This window comes from Petaurus breviceps, unplaced genomic scaffold, assembly GCF_028583685.1.
Source record: "Petaurus breviceps papuanus isolate PSGF00001 unplaced genomic scaffold, PetGlider_PUasm1.0 90750, whole genome shotgun sequence".
NCBI classification, from domain to species: domain Eukaryota; kingdom Metazoa; phylum Chordata; class Mammalia; order Diprotodontia; family Petauridae; genus Petaurus; species Petaurus breviceps.
The window spans coordinates 9891662-9912354 of record NW_027187335.1 but is presented as its reverse complement, the minus strand read 5'-3'; the positions used below and the strand labels follow the sequence as shown (position 1 = coordinate 9912354).

General features: G+C 41.3%; 1 long non-coding RNA gene across 4 annotated transcripts in view; it reads right to left on the bottom strand.

Moving 5' to 3' along the window:
* Positions 1-17061, bottom strand: part of LOC138145782 (uncharacterized) — a 101037-nt gene extending 83976 nt beyond the window's left edge. For all 4 annotated transcript variants that reach the window (XR_011164312.1, XR_011164315.1, XR_011164314.1 and 1 more), the window contains exons 1-2: positions 16894-17061; positions 16197-16242 (exon numbers count right to left, since the gene is read on the bottom strand). This is a non-coding gene — a long non-coding RNA (uncharacterized lncRNA). The remainder of the gene's footprint in view (positions 1-16196; positions 16243-16893) is intronic.
* Between the last annotated feature and the right edge of the window lie 3632 nt (positions 17062-20693).

The following is a 20693-nucleotide window of genomic DNA, read 5'->3' as shown; positions in this document are numbered from 1 at the left end:
ATATTTGTAATCACTATAGGCATTGTGAATATGGCATTGCTGATACACCATGAGGGGTAGGGGATGTCTTCTAATATTATTGGCTTAACTTTCCAATAGCCATCTACAGTTTCAATGGGTATTTCCTTTATATCATTGATTGATCCAGTAATTAGTACCTCAATATCATTTAGTCAATTAACCTCAATTAACTTTTTTTGATATTATTGTTGTTCCATCATGTCCAACTCGTTGTGACCCTATTTGGGGCTTTCTTGGGCAAGATACAGGAGTGGTTTGCCATTTCCTTTTCCAACATTTTTTTTTTAAGCAATTGGGGTTAAGTAACTTGCTCGAGGTTACACGGCCAGTTATTTCTGGGTGTGGTGCTAAGTATCTGAGCCTGGATTAGATCCCCAGGTCATCCCAACACTGAAGCCAGTGCTCTTACTTGCTGAGCCACCTGGCCGCTCCTAAGCAATTGGGGTTAAGTAACTTGCTCAAGGTTACACGGCCAGGTGTTTCTGGGTGGGTAATAAGTGTCTGAGCCCGGATTCGATCCCCAGGTCATCCCAACACTGGAGCTGGTGTTCTTACTCACTGTGCTACCTGGCCTCCCCTTTTCCAACATTTTACAGATGAGGAAAATGAGGCAAACAGGGTTAAAGTGATTTGCCCAGTGTCACACTACTAGTGTCTGAGACTGGATTTGATCTCAGTTCTTCCTGACTCCAGGTCCTGTGCTCTACCCACTGTGCAACCCAGCTGCAAATTAACTTTCACAAAGAGATATTTACTAAGAAGATAGAGGGAGAAAAGAAATTACCAACATTTTCTGGGAAAACACTCTCCCCTTCACCACCTCAGTCTGTGGGTAGAGTAAATTCAAATTTAAATCCATTGTTTCAATGCATTTACTCCAACAACTTCACTGACCAAATGTAGCAGCATAGCCAGAGGCATGTAGGAGTTAATCAGTTGCTGAAGCAGACTACAGAAGCAGGAAGCCAATCCACTGCTGGCCTGGATCAATCAGGTCCTTCCTCAGGGCCTTGCTAGCTCCTCACTGGGCTCAGCTGCCAGCAAACTCTACTTTCACAGCCCTGTTCAGAGGCCTGTAACTTTCCGTGCTTCCAAAGTGGTATGATCCTGGAAGAGGGTGCGTTGGCTGCCCTCCTGGTCTGTACTCTGCAAGCTCTTACCTCACCTTTGGGTTCGTTGGTTTGTGTGTAGTTGATTTTCCATAGACTGCTGCTGGTCTCAGCCACTGATGGCCCTCTGGGAATTCTGCAGGTGCGGAGACTGAACTGCTGGCTCCCCTTGGTTTTGGTCTCCCATCCCGGTCTATTCGACTTCATGCTTATGTGTGGGGCTAAAGGTTAACACTGAATCCTCACTCTGCTCTGGGGTTCAGAGCCACACTTGTTCCTTGTTCCTTACAAAGGTAGAGCCCCTACTCCTTCATGACCATGACTGCTCCTCTCCACTTTGGAATTGTGACCCAGGCTTGAGCAGAACAAGCTGAAGGAGAAAATGGCCACCCACCCCAGTATGTCTTCTAAGAAAACCCCAAATGGTGTCACAAAGAGTGGACAAGATCGAAAGGACTGAATCACAACAATAACAACTGGGTAATGAGTGACTGAGCTGTCAGATGGTGCCTGAGCCTGTTCCCAGTGCTAGTACAGGGTCCTCTGGGATCTCTTTCTGCTCAGGTGTTCAGTCCCCTTACCATCCTTGAGTGCTGGGCTGCTCCTTGCCTGCTGTTGCTTCTTCCTGTTATGACTCTGCTACTGCTGCTGCTCTGTACTGTTGGCCACTGTCCTCAGACCTCCCTTTCTCTCTTCCTAAGCTGCTGTGGTCTGGAGAAATGACTCACTGTGACTTTTTCTTAGATTTCCTGATTGCAATTTGGTCTGGCACTTTTTATCATTCTTTACAGTATCATTTACTCTGCCATCTTGACTTTCCTCCCTTCCCCTGACTCCCCAGTGCCAGCAAAATTTGGCATTACTACAGTTCCTGGATTCCTGGTGGTTCTCTTAACCATTTGAAGCTCACAAAACTGAAATCTATTCTCTTTCATTAAAACAAATACAACAAGGCACACCATGCTCATGGCTACACATTGGCCTGAGTTTGAAGATAGGTACCTGAGGAGGCTGGTACCATCACTCCTCTTACCTCTCTCTTTCCTCAGCTAGAGGCTTACAGCAGTCTTTGCCTCAATCATCACCAGGAAAAGAGATCATGTTGTGCTCTTGGAGTGATATAAAAGCAACTCTTAATTGCCAGCAGGCCCTGTAAAGAATTGGGATAGCTCTAGTCACCACATCCAGAACAGCAGAGGCAACAGCATCCAGACCATACAGGGGACAAGACTAAGTAGGGCCTGACCACCCTAGTGCAGTAGGAAGGGAGAAGAAGCCAGCCCAAGAACAAACTCCTAATCCAGAAACAAAGGCTGAAGACATGAGTAAACAGAAGATATCACCAAACACAATAAGAAAACTCTATGGATTGAGAGAAGTCCAAGAGATAAATGCAGAAGAAGAGAGTAACTCTACAATAAATTCAAATAGAGATTAGGAGAAAAGAATGGCTTGGCCATAGTGACTACAAAAATGAATGAAATAAATGGAGCAAGAGATTCTAAAAATAGAATTAGAATCAAAATAAAAGCTCTAGAGGAAAAAAAATGGAAAGAGAATAAAAATCTTGGGAATAAGAGATGAAAAAACTTACTTAAGTAATATACTCCCTGAAAAAGAAAACAAGGTAATCAGAAATCAACAACTCTGTTGGCCAATGAGAAATATCACAACAAAATCTGAAAATGGAAAAGGGGAAAAATAGAAAAGAAAGTGTTAGACATTTCTTGTCAGTTGTCAATAGTAAGACACCTGTTATGTGGTATCAGTTATCTGGAGAGGCTGCCTGCCTCAGGTCTCTCCCCAATCTAATCCCTCCTCCATTCAGTCACTACAGTAAATTTCCTAAAGCACAGTTTCAACTATGTCAAATACCTACTCAATAAGCTCCAGTGACTCTCTAAAGATGCCAGTGCCTCTGGCATTCAAAGCCCTTCATAACCCAGACTTCTTTTACCTTTCTAGACTTCTTTTTGCTTTTTGCAGGGAGGAAGACAGGGCAATTGGGTTTAAGTGACTTGCCTAAGGTCATACAGCTAGTGTCAAGTGTCTGAGGCTGGATTTGAACTCAGGTCCTCCTGACTCCAGGGCTGGTGCTCTATTCACTGGGCCACCTAGACTTCTTATACCTTACTCCCCTCACATACACTTTGATCCAGTGACACTAATTTCATGGCTGTTCTTTGAACAAGACAATCCATGTCTCTGATGCAGGCATTTTCTCTGGCTATTTCCCATTCCTGGAACGTTCTCCCTCCTCATCTCTACCCAATGACTTCCCTCGTTTCTTTTAAGCCCCAGCTAAAATCCTATCTTTTACAGGAATCCTTTCCCAACTCCTCTTAATTACAGCATCTCCCCTTCACTAATTATTTCCTATTTATCCTGTAGGGGTATATGGAGTATTCAAGAACTAGCAACTCGCCTGTGGCTCCAAGAAGCTGTTGCATAAAACTGCCTAGACAGATAACTGAAAGAACTCAAGCCAGTAGGTGAGTGAAGGGGATGTCTACCCCCAAGCACGTGAAGACTTCCCAGGCAGAATGGGCCAATGAGAACAACAGGTACCTATGTCCATGAAGGTGGCTGCAGCAGGCCCTGTGGAGCCCTTAGAGCTCGGTCAGAAATCCAAGATGCCAAGTTCATCCACGGCGTCCCGGGCCATCGCCAGTCTTCCTGACTTTTGTCCTGCTACTGGACTTTGATGACCCAAGAAGAGAGAGGGAGGCTGATGATTTTGCACAGCTCTGCCTCACTTAAATCCGATTCACACGAAAGTCAAGACATCCCCCTGTGATGTTACTGGTCCTCTTGGAAAACGAAGGACAAACAGCAACTTCTCGGTATATAGCTTGTTTGTCCACATTTGCTGTATCTCCACCATTAGACTGTGAACTCCTTAAGGGGAAAAACTGTCTTTTGCCCTTTTTTTGTCTCCAGAGCTTGGCACAGTGCCTTGCACAGAGTAGGCACTTAATAAATGCTTACCCACTTACTGACAGACAGTATACTTGGAAAACAAGTCAGAAAGATAATTTTAGAATCATCAGACTCCCTTAAAACCATGACCAAAAACCCAAAACGAAACAAAACCTGGATACTCTATTGGAAGAAATCACAAAAGAAGACTGCTCAGATTTATTAGAACCAGAGGGCAAAGTAAAAACAGAAAGCATCCACTGGTCAGTTACTGAAAGAAGGCCCAATTTGAAAACACCCTGGAATTTCCTAGCCAAAATCCAGAAATTCTAGGCCAAAGAAAACATACTGGAAGGAGCCAGAAAGAAAGAGTTCAAATACCACAGTCTACACTCAGGTCACAAAATTTGGCAGCATCTATTACTAGAAGTAAATAGGTGGTAAAATGGATAAAGTGGAACTTAGAGTCAGTAAGACCTTAGTTCAACTCTGGCTTCAAATATTTATTAGCTCTGTGACCTTGAGCAAGTAACTTAACCTCTGTTAAGGTTAACTTAAATCTCTGTTAAACTGTGCCTCAGTTTCTTTATCTATAAAATGGGAGTAATAATAACATCTTCCCTGGGTTGTTGTGAGGATAAATGAGATAACATTTGTAAAGCATTGTAGAAAACTTAAAGTGCTATAAACATTCTAATTATTATTATAATCACTATAAAGGAGAGAAAAAAATTGGATACAACATTCTAAAAGGCAAAAGATAAAGACTTACAACCAAGAATAACTTACCTTTAAAAAATAAATATAATCGAGGGGCAGCTAGGTGGTGCAGTGAATAGAGCACCGGTCCTGGAATCAGGAGGACCTGAGTTCAAATTCGGCATCAGGCACTTAACACAAATACTAGCTGTGTGACCTTGGGCAAGTCATTTAACCCCAATTGCCCTCCAAAAAGCAAAAAGAAAGAAAGAAAAGAAAAAATAAATATAACCCTACAAGGTGAAAAATATACCTCTTATAAAATAGAAGACATTTAAATATTTCTGTATTAAGGTCAAAAGGCAAAAATGAGAACCAAAACATGGGACAAATGATTGATCTAAGATTGGAAAAGGAGTATGACAAGGCTGTATATTGTTACCTTATCTATTTCACTTATATGCAGAGTACATCATGCGAAATGACAGGCTGGATGAATCAAAAGCCAGAATTGAGATTGCTGGGAATCAATCTTAGATACACAGATGATACCACTCTGATGGAAAAAAGTGAAGAGGAATTAAGAAACCTCTAGACGAGGGTGAAAGAGGGGAGTGTAAAAGCTGATTTGAAGCTTAACATTAAAAAAAACAAACCAAAAACCTAAGATCTTGGCAAATGGTCCCATCACTTCCTGGCAAATAGAGGGAGAAGAAATGGAAGCAGCGTCAGATTTTACATTCTTGCACTCAAAGATCAATGCAGACAATGGCAGTCAAGAAATTAAAAAATGCTTATTCCTTGGAAGGAAAACTCTGGCAAATCTGGACAGCATACTAAGAAGCAGAGACATCACCTTGCCAGCAAAGATCCATATAGCCAAAGCTGTGGTTTTTTCAGCAGTAATGTATATACGACTGTAGGAGTTGGACTATAAGGAAAGCTGAGCGCTACAGAATCAACACTTTTGAATTGTGGTGCTGGAGAAGACTTTTGAGAGTCCCTTGGACAGCAAGGAGATCAAGTTAGTCAATATTTAAAGAAATCAATTCAGGCTACCCACTGGAAAGTTAAATACTGAAGCTGAAACTTAAATTCTTTGACTACATAATGAGAAGACAGGACTCATTGGAAAAGATTCTGATGTTGGGAAAGATTGAAGGCAAAAGGAAAAGGAGACAGCAGAGGATGAGATAGATGGATGGTGTCATGGAAACAATGAACAAGAACTTGGTCAGGTTTTGAGATATAGTGAAGGATAGAAGGCCTTGGTGCACTCTGGTCCACTGGGTCACACAGAGTGGACACAACTGTACAGCAAAATATTTCTGAGGAAATATTCTATCCAGAGCTGGATAGAACAAGATGACAGGAAACTAGAAAAACCTAGAAAGGTAAAAAAACAATTAAACACATAATTGGGGGTGGCTAAATTATGATTTAATGTTTACATTCTAATAGAGGGAGACAAAAGAAGTGTCTTCAGAAACCCACTGGCTTCTAGGGTCACAAGAAAGATAAACACAGGTCTTAGGGGTGGTTGGGTTCTATTATACTGATTTTGAGAGAAATAAAAAGGAAAGTAAAAAGGATATACTAGGAAAGGAGGAACAAGAATAAGAAACTTACTATCTCTCATAATAGTGGTACTCCAGAAGGAGAATATAAACATAAACATGTAAAAGAGAGTTAGAAGGAAGGATATTTCATGACCCGACTCTAATCTGAACTGGACAAAGGGTTGAACTCACCAAGTAGTTTGGTGTAGTGATTCATTACATTTAACAGGGAAAACAAGTAGAATCAGTGAAAAGGGAGTGAAAGATAAGCGGAAGGGTTGAGTTTGGTAGGAAAAGCAAAACAAACTTTAACTTTAGTGATTGGATCTTAAAGGAGGGATCAAAAAGAGATAAAGTGTAAGAGCCAGGGAATCAAGATCCTGCCCAGGTGAAGAGAGGAAGGGCAGTGGAATAGGATTAGACTAGTTCCATTATAGGTTACTGGAGTTGTTCACATTTCTTTTTTTTTTTTCTTTCACCACGTTTTTCTTCATTGTAAAGAGGTAAGTGAGAATAAGGAGGAAGGAAATATAAAAGGATAAAGTAAGAGGGAAACACAATTCACAATCTTAACTGTCGCGGTGAATGAGATCAATTCATCTACAAAATGGAGGAGAGTGCAGAATGGATTAGAAAGTGGAATCCAACCATGTGTTGGTCACAAAAACAAACAAACAACAAAACCAACCAAATCTTAAAACATGAAGCTTCATACAGACTTAAAACAAAGAACAGAATTTATTATGCCTTAAATGAATTTTTAAAACCAGGATTGGCAATATTGATATCATACAAAGAAATGGTAAAAATAGACATGGGCAAAAGAAGAAAGGGAAAGAGGAGAAAGTACATTCTGTTTAAAGGCACTATAGATAATGAAATAACATCAATACTTTATACATGCATATATACACATATGCATGTATATGTCCACACATGTATGTATATGCATCAGATAGCCTCTAAGTACTTAAAAGAAAAACTAATCGAATTAATGGAGAAATAGATGATAAAACTATAATAACTGAGGACTTCATCATGTACCCTTTCAGACCTAGACAAATTAACCAAAGGATAATCTCCAAAAAAAAGTTTAAAAAAAAGTTAAGGACCTAAATAGGATTTTACAAAAGTTAGATCTCTGACAAGTATTGAAGAATTAAAGGGAATATACATACATCCTTTTATCTTGTGCATGGAGCCTTTTGAAAAATGATCATGTGCTAAAGTGTAAAAACTCCATAAACAAATGCAAAAAAGCAGAAATGTTAAATATATTCTTTCCTGACCACAATACAATAAAAAGTATCATCAGTAAAGAACTTTAGACTCTTTTTTTTTTTTTTGCTTTTTGGAGGGCAGTTGGGTTAAGTGACTTGCCCAAGGTCACATGGCTATTTTTCGTGTTAAGTGTCTGAGGTCGGATTTAAACTCAGGTTTTCCTGATTCCAGGGCCAGTGCTCTACTCACTGCACCACCTAGCCACCCCTTCAGTAAAGAACTTTAGAAGAAAGCATTTAAACTCATCTATTTAAGTTTTGTTTATAAAATAATTTAATCCTAAAGAATTGGTGGATCAAAAAATCATAGAAACATTAAAGAAAATAATGATACAACACAACAAAACTTTGGGGATGCAGACAAAGCAATCCTTAATGTGACAGTTTCTATCTCTAATCTTCTTTATCAGTAAGAGAGAGAAGGGGAGAAGGGGGGAAGAGAGAGATAGAGAGACAGAGAGACAAAGAAAGAGAGAGAAGGGAGACAAAGAGAGAGTGAGAGAGAATAAATCAATAGATGGGTATGCAACTTTAAAGAAAACTAGAAACCAACAAATCAAAACATCCCAACCAAGCACAAAAAAAAATAATTAGTAAAAATTGAAGAATGAACAAAATGGAAAACAGGATTTGTTAGTAAATGGGAAATTTTATTTTAATTTATCCATTTAAAAATATTTAATTTTTAAATAAAATTCAGCCAGTTTGGGGAGGAAAAAGCTTATAAAATAGATATATCATTATTTAGTTTGATAGAAAATGAGAGGAAAATCAAATTACCAAAAATGAAAAAGGCAAATTCATAATAAACAAAAGAAATTAATAGAAACATTTGCCTAATTATATACAACAAAATTGATAAATGAAATGGGTGAGTATTTACAAAAATATGAAATTTGATTGACCAAATAAGATATAAAAATTTTAAATAAGCCAATGTTAGAAAAGAAAATTGAATAATCCATAAATGAATACCCAAGGACAAAAGCCTCAGACCATATGTACTTACTTGTGAATTCTGTTAAACATTTAAAGAATAACTAGCTCCAAATTTAAATAAATTGTTTGCAAAACTAGAGAAAGAAAGAATTCTATCTAATTCCTGCTATGAAACTACGTGAATTAAAAAGAATAGTAACAAAATTCATCTGGACAAATAAAGGTCTAGTATCTCAAGGGAAAGAAAGAAAAAAAATTAGAAAGGATATCTAGTAGTGCCAGAGCTCAAACTATGGTACAAAGCAGTATTCATTAAAACAATTTCATACTGCTTACAAAATAGAAAAGTCAAACAGTGAAGAAGATTAGGTACCCAAGATCCAGAAGCAATGGAACATATTAATATAGCATTTAACAAAAACCCTAGGATACTAATTCCTGGAATAGGGCCTCACCATTTGAAAAAAACTACTGAACAAAACTGGAAAATAGTTTGCTAGAAATTATATTTAGTTCAAATCTCAAACCATATGCCACAATAGGCTCCAAATTACCTAGGCACAAAAGTGTTCATATTATAAACAAAATAGAGGAGCAGAGAAGGAGGTTTCTTTCACAACTATGAAGAGGGAAAAGTTTCTTAACCAAATAGGGGACAGAGAAAAACACAGGAGATGATGTAGCAGGAAGCACCCCAAACGTCCTCAGGGTTTGCTGCCACCACAGGTTCTTGGATCTGCTTTGATAAAGGAAAGCAACTCAAAATGGGTTAACAAGCTTACTTTAATCAGTCAGACCATATATCGTTTACCTTGTTCAGGGGAAAAAGGTCAGCACCCCGAACTTCAAAGTATACAGGCAGAATTATCAAGACAGAAACAGATCAAGTAGACAGCTTTCCAAACTGTCCAGCCATTACATCCATACCCAGTCAACATCTGGGTTTCAACATTTGGGTTTTTCAAAGCCGGGGGGGCTCCAGACAACGGCTTCCCAGAATCCATATCAAATCACAGAACACTTCTCAAAGTGAGCCCCCAAAACAAAGCCTCACATCAGGGCTTATATATTCTTCTCCTGGCTCAGAGAATGTAACAACCTTTTGGACCCACTGGCCAATCAAAAAGTATCTACTGAAAAACAAGCCTCCCAACCCAGGCTTCAGGTGCACTTTAGCCTAGGGGCAAGGAAGATCTTCCAAATTTGCATTCCCATTACAGATGAACAGAATAATTTTGTTTTCATCAGAGTGAAAATTTTTACATAAGAAAAATCAACATAATTAGAATTAGAAGGGAAATAGTTAGCTGTGGGAAAGTTGGTGGCAGTTTTCTTTGGTAAAAGTCTGATTTCTAAGATATATGGGGAAATGATAGAAACATATGAGAACAAGATCCATTATCCAATAGAGGAAAAAATTGGCAAAAAAAAAATGAGTAGGCAGCTTTAAAAAGAAGAAAGCCAAGCTATCAATGATTATATGGGGGGAAAAATGCTCCAAATCAATAGTAGTAAGAGAAAATGCAAATTAACTACAAGGTCCCAACTTATACTATCAGACTGGCATTAGCAAAGATGACAAAAAAGGAAAATGACAATTGTTGGAGGGTATGTGAAAAGTTGTTGTTTAGTAATTTTTTTAGTCATATCTGACTCTTTGTGACCCATTTTGGGGTTTATCAGCAAAGATAGTAGAATGTTTTGCGATTTCCTTCTCCAGCAAGGTCAAGCCCAGTAATGTTGCTGGTAGAACTGAAAAAGTGATCCAACCATTCTGCAAGCAAATTAGAATTTTACCTTAAAAGTAACTAAACTTGCATGCCCCCATTCCACTACTTTTTTTTTGCCCCCAAAAAAGATCAGAGAAAGAAGGAAAGACCCATATGTGCAAAAGTCCTTACAGCAGCAAAGAAAAAAGGAGGTATCTATCAACTGGGGAATGGCTAAACAAATGATGTTACACTTGTGTAAAGAAATACTATTGCATCAAAAGAAATGTCAAAAGTAACCGATTCAGAGAAACCTGGGAAGACTTATGCAAACTAATAGAGAGTTAAGAAGTGGGTAGAACCAGGAGAACAATTTATTACACTGATTACAACTTTGTAAAGTACAATAATTTTGAAAGACTTATGAATTCAATAACTAGTTGTGACTCCAGAAGGCTGATAATGAAGCTCCTTATGTCTTGGAAGAGAAGTGATGAACTTGAGGTACAGAATGAGACATGTATTTTCAGGGTTAAGGCAAACAGGGTTAAGTGACTTGGCCAGGGTCACACAGTTAGTAAGTGTCTGGGGTCAAATTTAAACTCAGGCTCTCCTGACTCCAGGACTGTTGCTCTGTCTCCTGAGCTCCTTAGCTGCCCAGACATAAACATTTTCAGACAAGATCAATAAAACCCAAGTTTATTTCTCTTGATTTGTAACAAGGAAGGGTTCTTATTTGGGGAGATGGTGAATATTATGGAGGAGATTAAGGAGATGGTGATAGTGACACAAAGAGAAAGAAGAAAAGAAATAAAAGATAAATGGAATGTTTCCAAAATACACAGAAGAGAGCAAAAGGAAGTTCAGAAAGGGTCACAGACCACAAGGGCAATGTTGGTACTAGCACGTTAAATTTGATGTATATTTCTTTAAAAAAAATACCCCCAAAACAACAAGTTATGTAGATAGACTCACTGTTTCATTTGCAAGCTTTGCAAGTTTCTTTTTCTGTCCTGTAGATATACATATATAATGTTAATAATTTGATATACATTTTAATTAAATTATCCACGAAATATAATATTAATACTAAATAATATTAATATAATGTATTAGTGATTATATTAATTAAAATTTAATTAATTAGTTTAAATTAATTTATGATATAATTTATAAAATTAAATTAATATAATTAATAAAATAATATAAAATATAAATTAATATAAAATTAAATTAATTAGAATCACTGCATGTTATGGGAAAAAGTGGTGTGGTACAATAGAATGCACACATTAGCACCAGGGGTCCTGATCTGCAGTTCTGTCTATCACTAACTTACTGTGTGACCTTGAATGTGAACTTTCCCTCTCTGGGTTTCAGGTTCTTCTTCTATAAAATGAAAGGTCTGGAATAGATCATCTTTAAGGGCCCTTCTAGATCTATCATTTTAAAATAAAACAAAATATATTTTCCTTTCTAATGATTGGCTCTGGTTCAATTCCACAAGCATTTATTAAACTCCCATTATATACCTAGCGTGTGCGAGACCCTGAGAATACAAAAATTTTTTTTGCCTTTTTTTTTTGAAGGGGGAAGGCAGGGCAATTGGGGTTAAGTGACTTGCCCAAAGTCACAAGGTTAGTAAATGTTAAGTATCTGAGGTCGGATTTCAACTCAGGCCCTCCTGACTCAATTCACTGTGCCACCTAGCTGCCCAGATACAAAAATTAAAAAACAAAACAGTCCCTGACTCAAGGAGTTTACATTAAAAAGTAGCTAATATTAAATGTGTTTGGATTTCCTACCAATTAGGGGAGCCATGTTGGGGCAGGGGGATTGGATGGCCTGGGGAGAAGAATCGGCTTTAGATAACCCCGACAGTACAGAGCCATTGGCAGAGAAACTGAGTGTGTGCTGCATAATTTCTCCCATGCCATATAACCCACCACATCATCTCTTACATAACCTTCCCCTAACCTAGTTTCCCTAAATTAGTGTCACAGTACACATTTCTCAGTGTTAAAAACAGACTGTCTGGTTCTCTTTTTCAGGCATGAAGATAGGCTTGGCTTTTTATTTCTCTAACTGGGCCCAGACCAGATACCCACACCCCCACCCCCTCCCATCCAAGTCCCCTAGATAAAAGTGTTCTCTCCCTCCTGAGATTTTCCTAGAATACTTTGTCTGGATTCTTCCTTTGCTCCTATTACATTTCATCCTTATCATAATTATTGGTGTTCATGTTATATTCCCCCATTAGATGATAAGCTCTGAGGAGGAAAAACAATCCTGTTATCAGTGCGTGCACTTGGACTGAATTATTCCCCATTCTGCTACAGACTGAATAATAAAACCTGACTCAACTACCTCCAACCTGCTTAGGGTGATCCACCAAGCCCTTTTTGTCTGTCCACAAGTTTTGCCCCCAGCATGCAACTAGAGACTTTTCAGTTCAGCTTTCCTGTAAGGACAGACCGTATGCCACTGGCCTGATCCAATACCATAGAATACTGCTAGTCTATTGTGTACTCTGGGTGGACCTAAAAAAAATGATACAAACCCAATCTGTGCCCTAGAATAAGCATGCTCATAAACTTCTTTTCCTTTGAGTCTGTGACTCATTTTATTTGCTCCTCAGTCTTTTAGACCTGCTGGTGGGTGAGATTCTCCTTGGCCTCTCAAGAATCCCAGGCTGAGAAATTCCCCAATAGCTTCTTGAAGGCAGAGACTATGTAGTCTTTTATCTTTTTGTATCCACTGAACTAAAGGCTTAATTAGCATTGTACTATGTACATAGTAGGCACTTAATTAATGTTTGTTGAATGGATGGATGAATGGATGAATGCACAAAATGCTTTCCAGAATTGGGAAGTATTTCAGTTCACAAATAACATTCTAAACTAGGAGCTTTTGATCTTTTTTTGTATCTTAGAGGTTCAGGGACAATCCAGATAGGACACTGTCCAGATAGGACTCTATCAGTCAGGAAGACCTGAGTTCAAATACAGCCTCAGACACTTTCTAGCTGTGTGGCCCTAGGTAAATCACTTAATCTCTGCCTGCCTCAGTTTTCTCAACTGCAAAATGGGGATTAACAGCACATAGTCTCAGGATTGTTCTGAGAATCAAATGAGTTATTTTTATAAAATGTTTAGCACAGTGCCTGACTCAAAGTTAAGTGCTACATATTATTCCCCTACTCCCATGAACCCCTTTGGCAATTCTATATCTATCAATATCTTTGGCAATTTCTGAGAGAAATTCTAAATTTCAGTTAGATATTAGTGAAAATAAAGATATAATTTTTCCCATCCAGTTTCATGGGTCCCCTGAAACCTATCCACTATCCTCTTGGGGTCTGTGGACTCCTGGGATAAGAACCCCTGATCTAGAAAAACAAAGGTCAAGTTACTTTTGATCTGCTTACAATTAATTTCAGACCTTGGGAAAGGACAAGACACAAATAACACAATGGATGGGAACTGGGACCCTTGAGGAACCACACAGCTCATAAGATCATAGGATTTACCATTAGAAGGGACCTTAAAGATTTTCTGGACCCAGTGCCCAAATTTTAAAGATGAGGAACCTGAAACCCAGAGAGAATAAGTGATTTATCCAAGGCTTCAGCAGTTCTATAGTAAGTAGTAGAACCAAGATTTTTAGCCCCATGTTTATAATTCTAAATGTTCTTTTCATTGGTACCGCAATCTGGAAATTTCTTTTTTTCTTTCTCTTTTTGCCCTCCTCCCTTCCAATTTGTACAAAAATATTTGTATATTCACTTATTTTTCTGAAGTGACTGATTATCCCTTTGGAAGGAATCTCCTTACATATTGTCTACTTAAAAAAAGAGACAAAGGAGGGGGAAAATTGCAAAAAGTTGCCACTGAAGCCAAATTTAACCTTCTGGGCTGACTCAAGATCCCTTGGCCTCATTCTGTCTGTAGGGATAGTTTATTGGAATATTCCTGTTCAATTGACTCCCCCTAACCTACTTGATGAAATTATAGGATGTAAGGTTCAGTTAACAGAGATTCTGTCCCTTTCAGCTTTTGAGTGATTGTATTCACAGTTCATAAAGCACAGGAAATTTTGAGTGGCTCACACCTTGAGTGGTCCATTTGGACCTTGCAAAGAGTTCACCCTTTTCAGACTTGGAGGGACTGATGTGAAGAAAGTGTTAAGAAGTTTTTCCACTTTGTTCCTCTCTTTAGGTGCAGAAAAATTCCTCAGTCTACATGGTGGTTTATAAGGGGCTGGCCACCTTCTGGTGGAAGGATCCTCCATGCCCCCTGGTGACCTCTAAAAGCTGACCAAGTTCTGAGAAGAGTCATCCCTGGCAGTTGAGAAGAGAGCCAGATATGTAAGGAGAACACAGATACTGAGAAGTGATTACTCTTTGCCATTTCCCTTTATATCTATTCCAGAAAGTCACAGGACAAAGGGGAGGGGATCTCTCTCTTTTCTCCTCCCTATTAGTAGAGTAGAGACACTGGACCCAGAAGAAAATTTAGCTGAATAGTGGAATTAAGCTTTGGAGAGGATCTGGTCCCAAGAGGCCAATCGGAGTCACCTGCCCTGAAGAGAAGTTTCACCTAGTGGGAAGGGCATAAGTATATCAGGAGAAAAGGGAGGATGCTGGGGTCCCATAGAGCCAGAGGTGCCAGACTGGTCTTGACCATGTGCTTCTCCACTAGTGGACTTTTGTTCTGTGCCCACTTTTCACCCTGAGATTGTGTGTATTTTTGGAAGGGTGTAACCCAAGTTTATGGGGGGGGGGGATGTTCTGTAGCTACTGGTCTTACTGAGCCACTTCAGTAAATGCCTTTATCTGAGCTAATTGCATCCTCTGGCTGTTAAAGGTGAAAACACTGGTGGGGCATCTTGAGTTACTGATTAAGAATGTGGAGGGCACCACAGTGTACCTTGGACCTAGAATAGTCATCCCTGGAGCTCTCAATTTGTGATTGTGAATGGGGGAGGGGGAAGGAAAGGGGAGGGTGCAGATGGTACTGAGAGCCAATTAGTCTGGGCTGTGTGAAGCCAAACCATGCCTCAGAAAGCTCGGTTCCATTTCAGGGAAATTGCATAACTTCACCTGCTTTGGAGGAATCCCAATCTGGACTGAGAAAATCTTGAAAAAACAGGGTCTTTGAAACAAGTTTGCTCTTCCTTCCAGGCCTAGGAACATCCATTCAGAAACCACAGGGAGTCTGCATCCTCTGAGTCCCAGGGATGGAAATCCTGAGAACTTGAATATGGACCTTATGGTTTGTAGCTGATTCTGGGATCAGGGTCTGACTCCAATCACTGACTAAAGAAATTGGGGAATGGGGGAGGTAGGCCCAAAGAAATAGAAGCACTGGCCTGAGGGGCATCTATGGAGAATCACAGTGCTTATTCCTTTCTGGTTCTTCTACTTCAGTTTTTATGGGCATCTCTGGGGACGGAGGAGGACAGTAGCTTGACAAGTGGGGTTGGGACATGCTGGTAGCTAGCCAGGTACTTGCCCTCCTCCGCCCCCACCCTCTACTTCCACCCCAGCACACACATACATACACTCCCCTCAGAAAAGAAAAGAAGACAGGTACCAAGGAGATACCTCCAGAGATTTGGGGCAGGGTTTGGTCAACTGCATTCTTTCCAGGACCTCTCCTCATGACACCATCAGGGCCGTGGAAAGATGGACAGACAAATAGGACAGACAGAAGATGTTTTTATTCCCCCTCTGTTACCCACTTCCTTCCATCCTGATTCAGTCTGTTACAATGGAAAGAGGAAGGGTAGCACAGTGGACAAAGCACTGACTCTGGATTCAGGAGGACCTGAGTTCAAATGCAGCCTCAGACACTTACTAGCTGTGTGACCCTGGGCAAGTCACTTAACACTGAGTACTTCAAAAAAAATGGAAAGAGGAGTTAGGACTTGTATTCAAATCCCACCTCTGATCTTTATTACCTGTGTGACCTTCAGCAAGTCCCTTCCAAGGCTTCAGTATCCTCATCTGTAAAATAGAGAAATTGGATTAGATGGCCTCCAAGGTCCTAGTCAGTTAATATTTAAATAACACTTTAAGGTTTGCAAAGCCCTTTACATACATTCTTGCTTGATCCTTACAACAACTCTATAAGGTAGGCATTATTATTATGATGCCCTTTTTGTAGGTGAGGAAACTAAAATGCAAAAGTTAAATGACTTGCCCGCGGTCACACATCTTGCACATGTTTGAGCTCTGGTGTTCCTAGGTAGACACTGACCCTAGCCAAGCTCTGTCGGAGGGCAATGGTCTTGTACCCAAGGCCCTAGAAGGGAAACCACAGCCACTTGGCCTTTTTCCTTGGGGGAGGGAGAGCAGAGGAGGGAAGGGGAGGAGAGATCAGTGTCCTGAGCCTGCAAGGACCTTCTTGCCTCGTGGCGTGTGACTGCTGGCCCAAGGGAGGCTGTCTGACCTCTTTTTCCACCCTCCCCTTTCCCTGCCCACAAACGTCCCCTGCTCACAGCCTCTGTGGGGTTTATTTTCCTGAAGTCAGAAGGGGAAGAATGGAATTGGTGGTAATCAATACATCCCCATCTTCCTGGTCAGAGAGGGGTGCTTATCTAATGTTGCTGTTCTCAGCAGTCAGGCACAGTTATTTATATCTCCAGTTTGAGTTACCTCCTGACCTTCAGCTCTAGCCACGGCAATCGGGAGTGATTATCATGGTCTCACCCACTCCAGAACAAACACACCTCTGTCTCCCCAGCTGGCCCCGGGCACAGCCTGACAATGAGCAGCTTCTGAAGGGAAGCAGGATGTTGACATTCAGTCGGTACTCCAAGCAGCTCCCTTAGGAGCTGATCCTGCCACGTGGGAGGGAGGGAGGTGGGAAAGGGGGAGGCGGGAAGAAGGAAGGGGGGAAGGGAGGAGGGAAGGAGGGGGAGAAGAAGGTGAGAGGTGGAGTCACTTTACTTTCTCTTTTTATGGGGGAAAGTAAATTGAATTCCCATTCTAAAAAGACTCCCCTCAACCCCCAGGCACTCCACTCCCAATAACAGTGGGTCCTCCTCAAGCAATAAACCCTATTTGCTCTGGGAGGGAGGGGATGGGTAGAGAAGAGGGAGGTGAAAGCTAACCTTTATAGGCATATCTACATAGAGGAGTCAGAGCTGGAAGGAACCTTGGAAATCAGAGGAATAAGAGAATCACTTTAGAACTGAAAGGAATCTTGGGGCACCATCTAATCCAGGCCTATTCCCTTCATTTTACAGATGAGGAAACTGAGACTCGGGGATATTTAGTGATTTGACTGAAATCACAGTAAGTGACAGATGACTTGATCTCCAATGGAGCCCACGAAGATGGACTCCAACTTCTTGGGGCAGAGGAGAAAATGGGGAGGGGGACAGTTAACTCTTCAGGACTCCTTCCTAACTCTGCAAAACTGTTTTTGCCCTGCCTCAACCCCAACCCCGCCGTGCCACCACTCTGACCACTCTGTGAACTTGGTCTGGTGGAGTCAGCAGGTTTTCCTGCTTGTTTGCCAAAGGGGATGTCAGCAGAGAGATCCTATAACTCTGAGGAAGGGGGAGGGGAGGAAGCAAGGAGCAGGTGGGAGCCGGCCAGGGGTGGAGGACAGGGACAGGCTGGGAAAGGAGGCAACAACTTCCTAGGAAGAGCCCCTGTCAGTGACAAAGGGACTAGGCAGCTGGGGATGGATGGGGAAGCCTGACATGGGGGGAGAGGGAAAGGTTGACATGAACCAGAAGCCTTAGGGGCTTCCTCCTCCACATCTAGCCCCAGGGTTTCAGAGCTGGTAGGACCTTTGACTGGACCCTGGGTACTCTCTCACTGGAGTTTTAGGGGGTTTTGGGGGGGGAGTTGTTGCTTAACCCCTGGATATCCCCCATGGGCACGGGAGTGGGGGAAGGGAGAGAGAAAGGAGCAGGACAGCAGAATTCACTTAGGATCTTAGGATTTAGAGCTAAAAGGGGCCTTGGAGGTCATCTTGTCCTATTCCTTCATTTTACAAATAAGGAAACTGAGGCCAACTCTCTGAGAGTTAACAAAGTGGTCTGCCCAAGGCCACAGAGGTAGTAAGTAGCAGAGCTGGGACTGGATGTAGTTCCAAATCTATTACCATTTGCACTACAGGGTTTTCACTGGTTCATTCATTCGTGTATCCTTTACCAAATATTTATTGAATACCTGCTGAAACAGCAATTAAATAGTATATTATGGTTACAAAGCATTTTGCATGTGGATACTCATTATAATGGTAGGTTAGTATACTAATTTTCCAGAGGAGGAAACTGAGGCTTACATTTGGACACTAGATGATCTCTAAGCAACATTCCTTCCTTTTTCATATAGCTCTCCTTCACTCACTTCTTCATCCCAGTCTGTCTTGCCAGCTGTTCCCCATTACCTAGAAAACATTTCATCTCTCTCTTCCCTATCTATACCCAAGTTTTTTTCCAAATTTGAAACGGCTTCTGCTTCAGAGAGGCCCAATTTCTTGGCCTTAACTTGATTTCCCCCAGTTTTTAGTTCATTCTCTCTCTCTCTAATTTTCGTTATTCCATCATGTTTGACCCTTCATGACTTCATTTGAGATTTTCTTGGCAAAGATACTGAATTAGTTTGCCATTTCCTTCTCCAGCTTATCTGACAGATGAGGAAACTGAGGCAAACAGGGTTAAATGACTTGCCTAGGGTCACACAGCTAGTAAGTCTATGAGGCTGGATTGGAACTCAAGTCTTCCTGACTCCAGGCCCAAAGCTCTATCCACTGTGTGCTCTAACTGCCCTTGAAATTACTTTGTATTTATTTACTGATATATACAGAATATTCCCCAGCAAGATGTAAACTTATCAAGGGAAGGGACCATTTAGGTTTTTTTGTCTTTGTATTTCCAATCATTTCGCATAATGCCTTGTACATAGTCAGAATGTGATGTTTATTGAATTGAATTATTCTAGGCTAAGGGACTTGTCCAAGGTCACTAAGAAAGGAAGTGATAGGGGTGGCTAGGTGGTGCAGTGAATAGAGCACAGGCCCTGGAGTTAGGAGGTCCTGAGTTCAAATTTGACCTCAGACACTTAACACCAAAAAAACAAAACCTGGTCGTGTGACCTTGGGCAAGTCACTTAACCCCAGTTGCTCTACCTTCCCCCTCCAAAAAAAAGAAAAGCAAAAGAAAGGAAATGATAGAGTTTGGACTCTATCACTTGGAAGACCCTTCCAGCTCTCAGATCTACGGTATGCTTGGGGATAGGGGGACTGTCACAGAACTTGCCCCAAACGGACTTATAGCTTAGTATATTTTAGTGGCCAAAACTTCACTCTGTTTATCAGGAGTTGGGACCGGATTTAAGAGGCTCTGAATTCTCCCATCGACATTCATCTGGAGATCCCTGTAGAGCTTCACGCCTCACTCAGCTCTCCCTACTTGGGAGGGGAGTGCTGGGGTGCAGTAACACAAAATGGAATCTTTCTGTTGGTTTTTCTTTTTTCCCTTTGGATGAAGTCTGTTGGATCTTACAGAAGAAACTTCAACATCCAGTCTTTATGGGTCTCCTCCTTTCAAACAGGCCCCTCCTTCAGAGATAACATGGGGACCTGAAGTCCCTAAAGAAGGAAATACAGCCTCTACTTCCCCGCCTCTTTCCCCACTCCAAAAGAGGTTGGCTTCAGTGTGTAGGGTGGGGGTGAGAGAAGCCAAAATAGTCAGAGACCAGAGGAGACGTCATGGACTTGGGGTTGGCAGGGACAGGAGCTGGCATGACAATAACGTATTAGCCAAATATAGAGCAGACACACAGACACAGGGGCAGGCGGGTGAGCCCCAGTCCTCCACTCAGGGAAAAGTCACCCCTCCCCCAGACTCCCTCAGAAAGGACAGATGGCTAGCTTCTTTCCTCACTCCTCGATCCAGGTTCTTATCCTTTCCCCCTGAAACTTGGAGTACGGATTCAGCTGTGCTTGAGTGGGGGAGAGGTTCCCTCTCAAGCTTCAGACTGTCCCACCTCCCTCCCTAATATCCCCTAAACCCAAGCTGCCTCTCAGTTAGTCAACAAGCATTTATTAACCACTTACTGTGTTACTGAGGATACAAAGGCAAACGAGGCGCCTGCTCTCTAAGAGCTCACGCTCTAATAGGGCACAACTGCAGATACAAGAGCTACACGGTAAAAGTGCAGTGTGGGGGAAGGGGCCTGGGAAAGACCTCAGCGGATGGTGGGAATTAAGTAATTTTGAAAGAAGAGGTGTGGAGGAAGGGCACTCCAGACATGGGGGAGAACCAGTGAAAAGGCAGTGTCAGGAGATGGGTTTGTGTTTTGTAGGGCCAGCTAGGTGGCTCAGTGGATAGAGGGCCAGGCCTGGAGTCAGGAAGACCTGAGCTCAAATTTGGCCTTGGACACTAGCTGTGTGACCCTGGGCAAGTCACTTACCCCTGTCTGCCTCAGTTTTCTCA